Source organism: Glossina fuscipes, unplaced genomic scaffold, assembly GCF_014805625.2.
Source record: "Glossina fuscipes isolate IAEA_lab_2018 unplaced genomic scaffold, Yale_Gfus_2 2, whole genome shotgun sequence".
NCBI classification, from domain to species: Eukaryota; Metazoa; Arthropoda; class Insecta; order Diptera; family Glossinidae; genus Glossina; species Glossina fuscipes.
Window position 1 is genome coordinate 2,428,755 of NW_023998416.1, and position 14,773 is coordinate 2,443,527.

The 14,773-nt window shown below is 32.0% G+C and overlaps 1 protein-coding gene across 1 annotated transcript in view; it reads right to left on the bottom strand.

Annotated features, from left to right (window-relative positions):
- LOC119633206 overlaps nt 1–14,773 on the bottom strand; it is a 41,815-nt gene that overhangs the window by 14,054 nt on the left and 12,988 nt on the right. The window lies entirely within an intron of this gene.

Genomic DNA, 14,773 nt, shown 5'->3' on the forward strand with positions numbered 1-14,773 from the left:
ATGAAGATGCAAAAAAATCTTAAAATAGGCCAAACGATGAAGAGAGAAGCCTACAGTGCATCGAAAACTCAGAATAACTTTGCTTTGTGGGTTTTTTGATGGTTACTTCTAAAGTACGATAGACCCATCATAAAAATTTTCATGTGTAGCCAAAAAAAAAAAAAAAAAAAAATGGGGAAATTCGCCCACGCCCATCCAATACTAAGGAATATGAAAATTTAGTATTCTTCAGTTTTTGTTAGAGTAATGGTAATTTTCCGTCTTCTTCTATTATGTCGCACATTTCCAAATTGGTTAATGGCTTGTGTTAATTGAGAAGCATTCATCAGCCTATGCTAGAGACCCAATTAGAAATTCATTATCTTAAGCATCGCTAAAACTAATAAGATCGAACCGAGTCGATGAGCAAATTGTACATCTCTACCTTGTTTACGTAAATTGCTATTTATTCGCAATAAGTTTTTAGGAGAAAGACATATGGAGCTAATAGCTATAGTTATTAGACAAACTCTCTAAGGAACCTCTTTTAACATTGCTGTAAAAGTATATACTTTTGTGCTTTTTACTCCAAAAATACCGACAAAAGATGTTTTTATTTGAAAACTTTCTCATACTCTAAGTATTTATCTTAACACTTCTTTGGAATAATTTTACCCATTGAGTTCATTTTTCCGTTATTGTTTTTAAATACGATGCCCCGTCAACTGTTGCTGGCTGTAGTTAATTTAATAGTGTTTATTTGACCCTGTAAGATCTTTAAACCTTAAAAAAAAGTTCAGCAACAATTGGTAAAGAACAACAACAACCAGTTTTATAAATGCTGTTCTACTTTTTTATCATATAAGTATCATCATTATTTGTGTATATGTGCTTGGTTCGTTCATAGTGCAAGCCATTGTCCCCCACTTTCCATATACTCAAGAATCGACCAGCTTTTTCTTCTTCTTCTTCTACCATGCCATTTTTCATTATTTCTTTCTTGCCATTTTCTATTTATTTGATTTATGTTTTTTTTCTTTTTCTTTTTTTTTTTTTGTCGATATTACTTTGCTACTGCCGGTTATGGGTTAAAAAGTTTTATTAATTGTGTCTAACTAAAAACCGCTACTGCACGGTATATCTACCTGGGTTTGCAATTTTTTGTGTTTCTTAGATTTTATTTTAAACAAACCGGTGTTGGCGTCTTCACACATTCAACACCATAACTTTATGTAAACTTGGCCTAAAAGTCTACAAAAAAAAAAAAAATAATAAAAATAAAGAAAAAAAGACAACAACAACTAAAGCTAAATATACTAAACATACAAAACTAGTTACGTTTCTTGAATCGTAACAGCACTGCTTATAGTGTTGTGTTGTTTCAGTTGTTGTAATCGTTATTTGTTTTTGTCTGTGTTGTTGCGCAATCATTGTTGAGATTGTTTCTAGTGTTATCGTATATAGACCTACTTTTGTATACGTAATACATACATACGTGTTTTGTTGTCCAAAGACTATTTGCAACAATCATCATCGGACATGTAAATATGTTAGTCTATATCATATAGTTTTTATATTAGCATAAGTGAACAAGCAGCCGTGTTGCGTTTTTCTTGCTTGAATTGCGCAAACAAATATTAAATAATTAGCACAGGAAACACAAATTATTAATTAGCACAGTTTTGTAAAGTATAAAATCTTGTGAAAATGCAAGTCGGATAGAGGATTACTTTACTGTTATAGGTTATAGATATGTCTATGTCGTTCTTGAACGTAATACTTTTTACCCATAGCTTGTTATTGATTGCGTGCTTCCTCGTCAGAGAATATTTTAATTAATCTTCATCACTTGTCACATTTCAAGTCACGTTAACTAACTACGCAAGCTCAGCTGTTCTTCCTCTTATTGAAGTATTATTTATTCCCTTGAGAAAAATTTAAATGTTCATCTTTTTTTTTTTTATACCATACAATCACAAATATTTATATTCTGCGTTTATGTGGGTCAGTGGCAATCTCTTAAGCACATATTTTACACATTATAAAATCCATCACTCATTTTTCTTTTTATTTTATATTTTATGTCCACCACCGAACGATGAGTGGCACGTTAGATACGTTCCGTCGTTTATCACAAGCACAAATATGCATCGAGAGTTGCATAATAAGATGCGTCTTAAACTAAACAGGATGTCTTTCAAAATGAGAAATCAAATTGACCTCTTCATATTCTATAGGTTAAAAAAGTATGTCGGCTGCTGTACGGCCATCGTCACTCACGTTTCAGATTTTGTTTAAATCGTGTTAATTATATAAAGCATCTTGTGCTTAATGTGTGTCTTTTGAATGATTTGTAGAATATTTTTAGCATTATGACGTCCTTTAGGGTACAACAGAACTTACACCAAGGAGGTGCAAGTAAAGTAATGTGTGAGTATGAAAAAATTTTAAATATTTTTGCGAAGTTTTGAATAGTTTGAACCGGGTGCAAAAAAAAACTATTTGTACGCGAAACGCTTCTTTTAGCCTTCGATCCGTCGGAAAATGCTGCAGAAAGCCAAGGATTACTTGAAAAAAGCTTTAATAAGAGAAAATAGGCTACCGCATAGCCATAATAGTAGCAAGTTACCAAAACCCTATACTGTGCCGTACCTGCAATAGATGCTCTCTCAGTAAACGCATAACACTTACCGTTGGGCACTCATCCATTAGACTACAGCACCTCCCTATTTCTTTCTCTGTCACCAACACTTTATCACTGAAGAAAAAAAGTAAAAACGCTATAGTGAGCTATGGCCGACCATTAAATATCCTACACTATCCTGCAGTCATTCATACAACGACTGTTCAAAATAAGATTTTACATGGGACGCGGTCGAAAAAATGACCCGATCCGAATCATTTTCAATAGGGTTCGTCCTTGGGCCGAAGCACGCCAATATACCAAATTTCACGGGAATATCTCGGAAACGTCGACCTGAATATTGAACATAAGAAAACGAGACAGACAAACAGACAAGACGGAGTTCGCTTAAAAGGATTCAGAAAATGACTCTGAACCGATCTAATATATAATAAAATAAGATATAATAATAAAAATAGACATGACAAAAAATATGATTACGTATGAAAAACGTCTCAAAATGTTTCGGCAAATCTACGCATTTCTTGGGCGGTAGCGAACGCATATTATCTTATAAAATATTTGCTTAGTGCGTTAGCGCAAATCAATAATCGGCGATCGATTATAAATTTTTTTCTTTTTTTTGATTCTTGAGAACTAATTGTGTGCTGTTGGACCTTCTTTTCAAACTTGATCTGTGACCTATAATGGTGCCTCGAATTCTACTATGAGATGCGCAATAAAAATTCGAACAAAATTTGTACTTTTTCTTAATTGCAGGCAACTTCTGTCAAGCATTGATTTGATTTTATATTCAAATAAATGCTTTTTTTACCTTTGTTTTAATGCAAATAATTGGCCAACAAAGTCATGTTTTATTTTAGTTTAATTTTTACCTTTATTATCGTTTACTACCAATACAAGTCATAACTATCTCTATGACCCCCTGATTTTTTCACATTTTCACTGTTGCTGCTGTTATGTAAATATAATTTAGATCGCAGAGAACTAATATAGGCTAACAAAAACAAAGTGATAAACATTTGTAAAAGCAAATAAAAAACAAAAATAAAAGTATATTGTTTAGATGAATGTCGGTGCATTTTTCTTTTTCTAGTTTTATATTTCGAAACTTGTTTTACGGGAAATGGAAAACGTGTGTCTCGTTTATAGAAGCAAGAGATGGAAAAACCTAACTGTATTCACAAACTGTTTACCCAACTAACCCAGGGGCACTGGGTTAATATAATTTGGTTTTCGTTTATTTTTTTTGTTTTTTTTTGTTTTTGTTTTTCTATTTTCTTTTCATTACTGTTTTGCTTCGACAATAAAATTTTATTATTTGTTACCGTTTTATGGTAAATGAGAAAAAACATAGTTTTGCAGACTTTTTAACATTTAAAAGTAACGTTTTTATACAAAATGTATTAAAACAGAAACAAAAGTTGCTCTCAGCTTCGAGAAAAATCTCTCGACACTTTTTTAGTTATGCTTCTTATAAACAAATAAAAAGCATTCGCATATATAATTACGAAACTTCTTGCGAATGGTAAATAATAAAATAAATAAATAAATGTATGAGTAAATATATATAAATAAACTATATGAATAAACATATATAAATAATTTATTTATTTAATTTACAAGCCCATCATGCACAAAAAAAATTATAAATGAATAACTAACAGACAACCTTAAGGCTATGCTGGCCTGTGAACCTATAGCAAATGTAACAAGTAAGATAATATTGTCACTGTTATCTTAAAGAAGACTAAAAATGGGCGCGGTCGAATTTTTCTACTTTCAAAATAGAACTTTGTGATGTAAAAAAGGCGTTTGGGCGTTAGGTCGCTTCCAAATTCTTTTGCAAATTTCTAGGTGATATCTTCAATTTTGTTAATGGGAGAAAGTGTACCACGCATAATGTACAAATACGCCAAACAAATAAACGGATTCCAAGTCTTGAAACTTACCAAGAGAATTTTATGGGATACTTGAAGCTTGTTTCTGCGCCTTATAAAGATATAAAAGGCGCTTCCGTTTAACGTCAACTTCAACCGTTAATTCTGTCGATGATAAAAAAACTGAAAACAAAACCTTCCGTCTGTCTTTTTAAAATTCTGTTCTCTGTTAAATAAAATTCAGCACAAAAAATGTAAAATTTTATATAGTTTTTGTGCCCATCAGATGAGGGAGATATCCCTATCCCTAGACACTCCCCCCCCCGCTCCCCTCCCACACACACACATGTTTTTGATCAGTATCAAATTCTAAATCAATTTAAGCATGTCGTTCGATCCGCCTGTGTGTCTGTCCGTCCGCATAATATCTATTGTAAATATTCTCCTCGCCGCAAAAATAAACCTATCGACTTTAAACTTGGCAGAGACATTGAAAGTTCTTGCACACAAGTCGGCATTGAGAATGAAATATACGTTCATAGCGCTACGTAAACTGGGAACACCTCTGTTTTTCAAAAGGAATAAAAGAAAGTTGGTATTTTGTTCATTATTCAAACTACAGCAGATAAATTTACAAAAATTTGAAAGCATAATCTATAAGCGATGATGTGGTATCGGTACAAAAGCGGAAAAAATCGTCCACGCCTACTCAATATTACAATGTATTAAAAATAATTTTTTTCTTTAATAACTTGATAACGAACAGAACCGTAAAGTATTAAATTCTTGGTTAGTTTCAAATTTGGAATACACCTAAGCATGCGCGTCTGTTCACCTGTCTGTCAGCCCAACTGTGCAATATTTGCGGTAAACACACTCCTTCTCCATTTAAAATATGTATGAGACAAATAAACTGCTACCCCACTCTAAGCTACAAACAAACTTCATTTCCTTTAAGTTTTTTCGAAACATATAATTTAAATATTCATGGCATTGGCGTCTTTATTATTCCATTCATTTTGAAATATCTTTACTTCTTCATCTAAATGTTGTCGTAAGATGATGATTAAAAATGGTCATCTACAAATGCTTTCTTCTATAATTACAATTTTTTTTTTTTTTTTCAATTTTCCTTCAACATAGAGATTCATTTTTAGAGAGAGAGAGAGAGAGAGAGAGAGAGAGTACTTCATTTACGGTAATAACCTCATTTGCATTTGGTATACAAGATAATATCTTTCAATATCTAATATCTTATTTTTAATGTTTATTTTTAATGGAAGTAATTTAAATACAATTTGTTGTCAAAACAAATAATTTCGTTGAAATGACCGTTCCATGGCAGTAAAAATATTTGTTTTGTTGAATAAGTTGGAAATATTAGAAATGCATTTAATTGCCCTTTCCATTGAAATTGCTATATTACTTTCAATTTTCGACTATCTTCCAGTATATTTTCATGTACACTTTTTAATTTTCGAAAGCATGCAAACAACAATTATCTTCTGCATAAAAGTGCTTTCTGAAATGACATAAGAATGCACTGAAGCCATTATTTGGTTTTTAAACATTAATGAATTTTACATACAAAGAGCATGCAATACTTACTTCAAATTTTACTCCATTTGTCCCTAACATCATTGCTAAGTGTGATAAGACCCGTATTATTTTGAAGATATAAGAGGGAAAGCATATCATGGATGGAAATGTTCTCATAATATTTTCAATAACATAAGTATTTTTGTTATTTAACATAAAGTAGACATACTGTTGTATTGCCATGTAAAAGAATGTGTTTTTGTTATATTACGCTAATGTGAACCTTACTCATTTCCCTAATTGCTTTCTATTTCTTTTTTATAAAATTTGTATCTGTAAACTTTCTATTCGTAATGGAATGCTTTTAAATAGAACAGAAAGTCAGAAAATTGTACTCGGTCGTGACCGAATCTTTTATACCCATCGTGAGGATCCTAATAAAAAGAAAAGAACTCTAACTTGGAAACTACAGGAGGTTGCAGGCGTTGTACTTTATGAGTAACAAGCAAGAAACGCATATAGCAAACATGTTGACTGTATTTCTTATATAGGTCGTTGTAGACGTTCTCCGAAAGAGTCATTTTCAAATCCTTTTGCAAGTTTGTAACCCACATATTTGCTTTTGCGAACTGAACAACGTTTACAACAGGCATCAAGCAGATGAACAAATGGACATGTTTAAGTTGATTTAGAATTTGATGCTGATCAAGATTTTGCACAGAGAAGACACAACGAATTTCTTCTCTAGCTTCGAATGAAGCAACAAGCACTTCGAATTGACAATCTCACTTGCATTAAAGTACACGTTCTGACGAGATTTTGAATTATGAATAATACTTTAATGCTTAACAGAAAAATAAAATATTTTCATTCTTAAAAGCACTTTTAAGAACACATAAAAACGAAATTATGAAAAAGACGAATTGATGTGTTTCACTCCCGAACCTAATATTGTACTGAATAATTTTTTTCAAAACACAAGAATTCTCCTTACTTTTAGATCAAGCGAAATATGTTTTTTTTTAAATGATTGTGGGGTATCTGGAAAGGGAAGTAAATTTTATATAATCCGTTAAGCACACACACTCGCTTTTCTTAAGATAATTTGTAATGTACTGGAACGAAATTGCAAGATATTTCCATGTCGGGCAAGTAACTATACTCAAAACTTGAACTATATTAAAATCTGGAACGCCAATAAATCATTTCATTCATTAAGACACCGACCTAAGCTCGTATAATATGTCCAAACAACGATTAATATTTTGATAACGACGAATACCTTGAGTTTATCAAGGGGTTAATCGCTGATTTTATTTCGACGACACTTTGCTTACTGTAATCGCCATGTTTAACTTTCAGCCGCCCAAACAAGAAAAGAGTAAGGCTCCACGAAACGTCTCGTTGCGTTGAATCGTCGTGAGTATGTCTAGCAAAACTCAACAACAGCAAGATGGCATCAAAGACCTATGCAGTGGCACATCCAATTCTACCAGATCTCAACTGAAAACACGCGAAAACTTGTGAAGTCAAAACGAAGGAGAATGCAAGCGGGCTAAACCAAAAAGTGACGAAACTTCACCAGCGATTAGTTCAAAGGGCATTTTTTGCTGTTTGCATCACAGACACATAATTAGAGACAATTTGTGGCGAATGAGCAAAAAGCGTGAAAGTCAAAAATGCATAAAAAAAAAAAAGAAAACCGATTGTTATTTTATCTCTAAATCGGATTAAATACGAAATTTCGGCCAAACTTAAAATTGTAGGAAAAAAACGCATAAACAAAAAAAATGCTGGCATCCAAAGTGTGCAAATTAAAAAAAAAAGTTTGTTTGAAAAACACTCAAAATATTTCGCAATATTTTTCGTTCATTTTTTCTGCCACTCTCTGAAATATTTAGAATTTACAACCTTAAAAAAAAACACATTAACAAAGTTGATAGCACTAAAATAGTTTGGTGTGAAATATTTACTTGTAACACTGTATACATATTTCGTATAATGTTACGTTCAACTAACACTGCATAATATTATGCATACAATACTTGAAGTTCGTAATTTAAGATCAAAAGTTCTTCAATGTTTGTCTTTCCCCTTTTACAGGCAGAAAAGACAAAGGCACATTATAATGCATGCTCAATAATTTCCGGGACTAAGTCAATGGAAAGTATTTATTTATCTTTTTTTTTCCAAAGTTAGATTTTATTTATTAACATAGTCTCCTTTCAAGAGTGATATTAGGAGTCCAAAACTTCTCTACCATTTCGATGTGTCTATATAGAACTATTTGTCAAGAACCTTAAAATAAGCTGCAATTTTCGCAATGACTGCAGCATTTCATCAAAATGCTTTGCCCTGGCAAACCATGTCTTAATATGCAAACAGTTAATAATGGCCAGAAGCCTGATTTGGTCAATGTTCTCAAAAATTCTCAGGCAAAAAACACTATCGTTTGATTACTTTAGGACGTCAATCATCATCTCTTGCAATCACTTCTTGCAATTCGACTTTTCGTTTGTCGAAAGTAATTTTCAATATTTTTAGAAATTCTTTCATGTAATCACGTCTTTGCTGCTACTGCTTCGTCGATTGCGTCCGCACGGTCTCGTTGTAATCAGCAAAATGCCAACAAAATGTTTCTTCAATGTTACAGCGTTGCTGCAATGCTACGATTTAGAAATATTTTTTTCCATCACAATCCAATGTTCAATCAAAATTGGGATTCTTGCAATCAAAGTAGCATCGCTAACGTTCGAAATGGCATAAAAAAGCCTTTTGAGAATTGTTCCTGTTAAAAATAATCTAGATTTTTTGTTAGAAATGACATATATAGATGTGCGAGTCCCGGAAATTATTGATCGTCATATTTGCATTGTTACATGATTGCCGTCCAATAAACGGTCATGATCTGGCCTTAATATGGGTAAAATTATTTATTAAACTCTATAGTATACATCGTCAGAAAATTTGTTCAAAGTATTCCCTACGGTCTTTTAAAAGTCATTGCGAAGCATGTCGCCATAAAGCTTTGCATAATTGTGTCTTCAAATACTAATGCAAAAGTTGGCGCTATAGATCTTATTTACTTGTCTCTTGCACAGTTGCACAGCAGACATTACTCTCAGCCATACTGCAACAAGCATTTTTTGGTTGTACTGGATTAGTGTAAAAAACATCCTTATCGTCAAAACTGCCACACAATTCTCATATATTAGTTTGAGCAGAGGGATACCCAAAATTCGTTTTTAATCGAATAACTGCAGCTTTCTTGTATGTTCTCTTTATGTCAAGAAGCTTTGTATTTTACTCATTTATTTTTTGTTTTAATATACTGCATTGGCGTGTCAAAGATTTCATCTGAGCTGGTGAACTGATTTTTTTTTTTTTTAAGTGAACACCAAAAACTACGAAAACACCAAAAGCAAAGTTAAACTACCTGATAAAGAAATTGCCGTCACAATATATATAAAAAGCACAACGCAAGATAGTGTGCATAAAAATATGTAAACTCAACCATTAAAGTTAAAATATTATTTCAAAAAAACCCTCATCAAAGCACGTAAATACACTTTAGCACATCAGGAATTTTCTAAAACGTAAACTTTGCCTGTTACTCATATCACTGAACAAGAACATTTGGTCGCTTCTTTTTTACCGGAATTGTTTTTTTTGTTATTGTTCTGCTTTTTTAAGGCAGGCAGGTGTGTACGTTTAGTTCTTTGCTGTACGTTATGCGGTTAAAAACCCTTTTTTTTATTTTTTTTTGTTAGTGAAATAAGTTAAAGCGTTGCTGCTGCAGCAATTGCCTGCTGTTTTTGACTGCTACAGAGGTCACGCTTTGTTGACTAAATGCTTTTTTTGTTCTGAGTAACATTGACAAAAATAATGCACCTGTCATGTCCACAGATATAAGAAGACAATAATACAATATATAAACTTTCATTACTACGAGGGCAGTTAACTTTGCAAAGGTGGTGCTGCTTAATACACAAAGTTAAGAATAATATAAAAAGCCTTAAACTCGTAAATTTCACAATTTGGTTATTATTTCGTATGGTTCGAGCAAAAATTACGTCATTTTTAAAAATTATTCACCTTAAAATCAAAAAAAAAAAATATATATATATATGTATAAATATATATATAAGAAGAAAAAAAACCAGTTACCTTTTAAGGCTTTTGTGTGTGCGGACATTTAAAATGAGATGTTTGTTAATAAACCCATTGATAATGATTGTAATAAAAATTATATAAACATTGCGTTCATATTAGTAGAATTTTCTTAAATTGGTATACATCTGTGTTTAGGTTAAATCGTTGCAGCAAAAAAGATGCATTTCATTATTCATTGTAGCGATCTGTCTTAATTGTGTACAAGTTTTTTTTTTTTTTTTTTTTTTTTTTTTAATTATTATAAGATTTATCGAATTCATCGCAGGGCAGAGACAGGCATGCGAGGAAATTAGTGATCATTTTTAAAGTTTATTGGTTTTGCCACTCGAACGGCGTGACGAATGCGAATTCGTTCAGCTTATTTAAAAGATATTATTATATAGATCCGTGAGATGTCCACAAAAATATTTTGCTTTTCCTCATTTGGACGGAGGAAGCTTCCAAATCCAACTATATTTTAATTCTAACTACTTAGCAACAAGTGTTAAGATAGATGGTAGATGTCTTTGCTAATACATAGATTACATAGGCTAGTGTGTAAAGTAGAAACTATTACTAGAAATCATTATAGAACGTATTAAGTATTAATTTTATTACGTTTAGATATACACAACAAAAGTTGGTCTTCTAAAAGATCTTAACAAATATCTGAACCAAATTATTCGTTATGGGACATGATGAAAATACACAATATATATAAAACATAGGAAAAAAAATTTATTTTTTAGCCCTACACTATACGTAATAGAAAGTATATTTTAATATTACGGATGCATTCGTAAAATCCAGAAAAATTGTAAATAGGTACAAAAATGAGTTTAAAATCTTTTTTTTTTAGCCCTTTGAATAATTAAAAGAGCAAAAAAGTTACCGGCTTAGATAATGAATATTAATACATATATATAAACATACTTTTTGTTGCTTTTTCAACAGAATTTTTTTTGTATTAATTAATTAAAGTCTATGAGTTTTGCAGTTTAATAAAATAAATAATGCTCTCTGTGCGCGTGTCTTGAACATTGTAATAAGTCTTTTTCCAGACAAAACTCAAAGCTCAAACCATTAAGTTAATTTAATAATTAATGCTTTTCACCCTCAACAAACGCAATATGTTAAGTTTATCAAATGCTTGCAACTTGTAGAGATATGCGTCGCGAAGTCTTCAATAATTACCAAGACAACAGACTATGTTAAATGATTGGAAGGCCTACATAAACAAGATTGAAAGCGCAGCTAAGGTTTCTTCATGAAGTCAAATAAGGCACGAAGTGGTTCCAAATTATGAAAAAATAACAAAAATAAATATCGGATATTCGTATATCTTCAAGCATGACAGCAGTAGAGAACAAGCGCGACTATCGAATCAGCGTAGATCGGTTTTACTTCCAACACGGTAAACCATGTGGTCGCAGCTGTAAAGAAACAATCGATTGGTTAAGGCTTCCGAGCTGCAGCCATACCATGTCCTTCTCTCCCTATTTCTTTCCCCATGAGTTCACCTAGAACGGACACCGTCTAAGAGACAAGTCATACAAAAACAATCTTGAATCATACTATTTGTCTTTCACTCTAACAAACATAAATGCAAAAATATAATTAAAGAGCAGTGCGACGGACAGTCTAAATTTTGATTTTAGGTCAAAGCGATATGGTGCATAAACTTCAATATATACAAGTGTGTATATAGATTTCCGCTCCACTTAATAGAGAAATCAAATCAAATTCACTTTAAACTAAAAGTAATATCTCTCTGAGTTAATCCATTGTAGACAGATTAAACACAAAAACTTTTTCATTAAACGAAAACGATTTAGGTTTCAATCCATTATTTTCTCCGTTTTTTTTTTTCTTCAAAGTTTCGCTTGCACATACATTCTATTTAAGATTGCAAGTTATTCAATTTTTATTCCAATTTAATAAATCAAAATTTTTACGTTATGTAACCGTCAATTTATCGATTCGTATAAACCATTCAGCTCTCATAGTTATGCACAAGATGACGTATTGCTAAAAAGATACATAAGCCATATAAAATTTTTATGGACACGCGTTTAAACGTTTAAACAAAGTGGCTTATCGTGTATTGTGCATTAGCAAAACGATATAATATTCAACTACATATGATGAAATATTTTGCAGAAATATTCGCGCTTGGATTTCAGCAAAATTTACATAAATACATAGTGAAGGTTTTGTTTGATTGATTAAATTAGTCCTCTATACTGGATAGTATTTAAAATAGTCATTAGTTAATTGATTTAGCGCAGCAGTAAAACTGTTTAATTGACAATATTTTAAAGCGATTGTGTACAGATGTTTTTATTATGCAATGGAAACGTTAACTCTTTGGTAAGTAATGCAGTTTTGCGATTTAAGAGAATGAGATAGAAATCTATTTTGCAAATTACTTTGTTTGATAAACCGCCTTTGCTTCTTCGGTTTGCAATTTAAGCGAAAAATTTCTTGCATCAGACGTGCGAGCTCTTTATCATCGAGAAGAATTGATATCAAAATATCAATACATTTTTATAGAAATTTTTGTTCTTCGCTTTACACATAAACTGAGCAAATGGTTTTCAATTAAATATCGCTCGTTGCTCATAAATCTTTGTGGTTTAAGTAATCACTATTTCATTGGACGTGTAAAGGATTGTTTTTGCAAATCAATATCAGAATCCCTTATGCATATTCGGGACGTGACTAATTTCAGTTAAAACTTCGCGCTTAAGTTTTTTTTTTTTTAATTATTAATTAGTTACCATATATCACTTACTTAGTAGTAGTGCATTAAAAAAAATGAAAATACAAGATATTTCGATTGTTACATTGTTTATATTGCACACAGTTGAATATATATATATAGTTGACCATTTAGATGTTCTTAAGAATGAACAAGAATGTTTACAAAATTGAAAAATCCATAGAGCTGAAGAACACTTAGGAAGAAACGGGTACCTAATTATCCCATATTTGATTGCAAACGTCCATTCACCTAATATAAGCCCCACACCCCATCGCACATATCATATTTCATAACAAGAAAGAAAATACGAAACTCCTACACTGCACTTGAGCAAAAATCCATTTACTCTGCCCCACATATCGCCCATATTTAGAATATTTCTGCAGACAACAATTGATAAGTGCTTATGGGCAGTTATGGGCGACGCATCTTCATTTCAAGAGGCCCATTTTGCTGGTTTTGGAGCTGAAACTGATGATAGCGACCAAGAAATGTTTAACACCAAATTTCTTCGTCCAGACAAACTTACTTAGACGTTACTATTACATTTCAGTAAACAGGGACAGAGAGAGAGAGAAAGAGAGAGAGAGAGAGAGAGAGAGAGAAAGAGAGATAGAGAGGGAGAGAGGGGGGCCTGTCTAAAACAAAAAAATAAAAAAAACTATTCATGCCTATAAGCCTGACAAAGCTTTCTATGTTTTGAAAACATTGGACAAATCTAAGAACGGTTTTTTAGTGGATTGCAGAGATTACGTGGTGAAGTACTTATTCACATTTCGATTGCACCTCAAATAAACATATTCTTCTTCTTCTTAAATACCATGACAATTGACTTGGACTTCCTCTTTTGCTGATAAAAAAACATTATAAGCATTACAAAACTGGGTTGGACTTCAAAAGTTATTGAAGAATCACAGAAGGATATCTAAACGAGATCGTACGTAACGAGTAGTGCGATCAAAAATTTATGAGTTTTTCAAAAAACGCGCAGCAATCAAGTCTTGCGGCTATAATAATAGTAGCGATTTGTTTGAAGATTTTTGGCGCCTATTTTGTATTTGGAAAACGATTGGAGAAATTGCAATCTATATATAAGATGCGTTTGTTCGTAAGCCCTATCAGAAATATTGCTTAAAATTTTGCGTTAAAAACCCAATTAGCCCAAAAAAGAAGCTACGAATTTTTTTATTTATATATATAGAAGGAAGCACTTCGAGAAAAGCTGGGAAAGCTATGAACATGATTCAAGGTCTCTGTATCATGCATAGATCATTATTACTTATAAGAATGTGAACAACCTGCACAAATTATGCACTACACACGTCACGAAATGGAGAAAAGTATCACACAATTTAATAGTTACGATAAAGGCAGCGTTGGAGGTGTTTAACAAGACATACAAGATTGCTTTGCACCAGAGTTTCTCTTGTAGAACTCTGAGTTAGCAAGTGTGGAATATTAGAAGCTAGCTTGCACTCTAAAGAGAAGTTTACAATTTTTTAGAATCAAAGCTTTTTCTTACTCTTCTTATAGCATCCGCAGAAAAACTTTTTTCAATCACATAAATTTTTTTTTTTATATCTTGTCTTTAAGTTTTGCTCCTTCTCATGTATGCTTTAACTACAGCAGTCTTGTGTAAAATTCTTGGCACCGGAAAACGGAAGTTGACTTTTTATTGTTATATGGATGTATTTTCGTTATGATAGAATTCTATATGTATAGCATACATCCCGCCCTTCTTATTTCTCTTTGGGTTCTTTCGTGTTTGTTGGTCTTCAAAAAAAAAAAAAAAGAAAAAAAAAGCGAAAATATAAA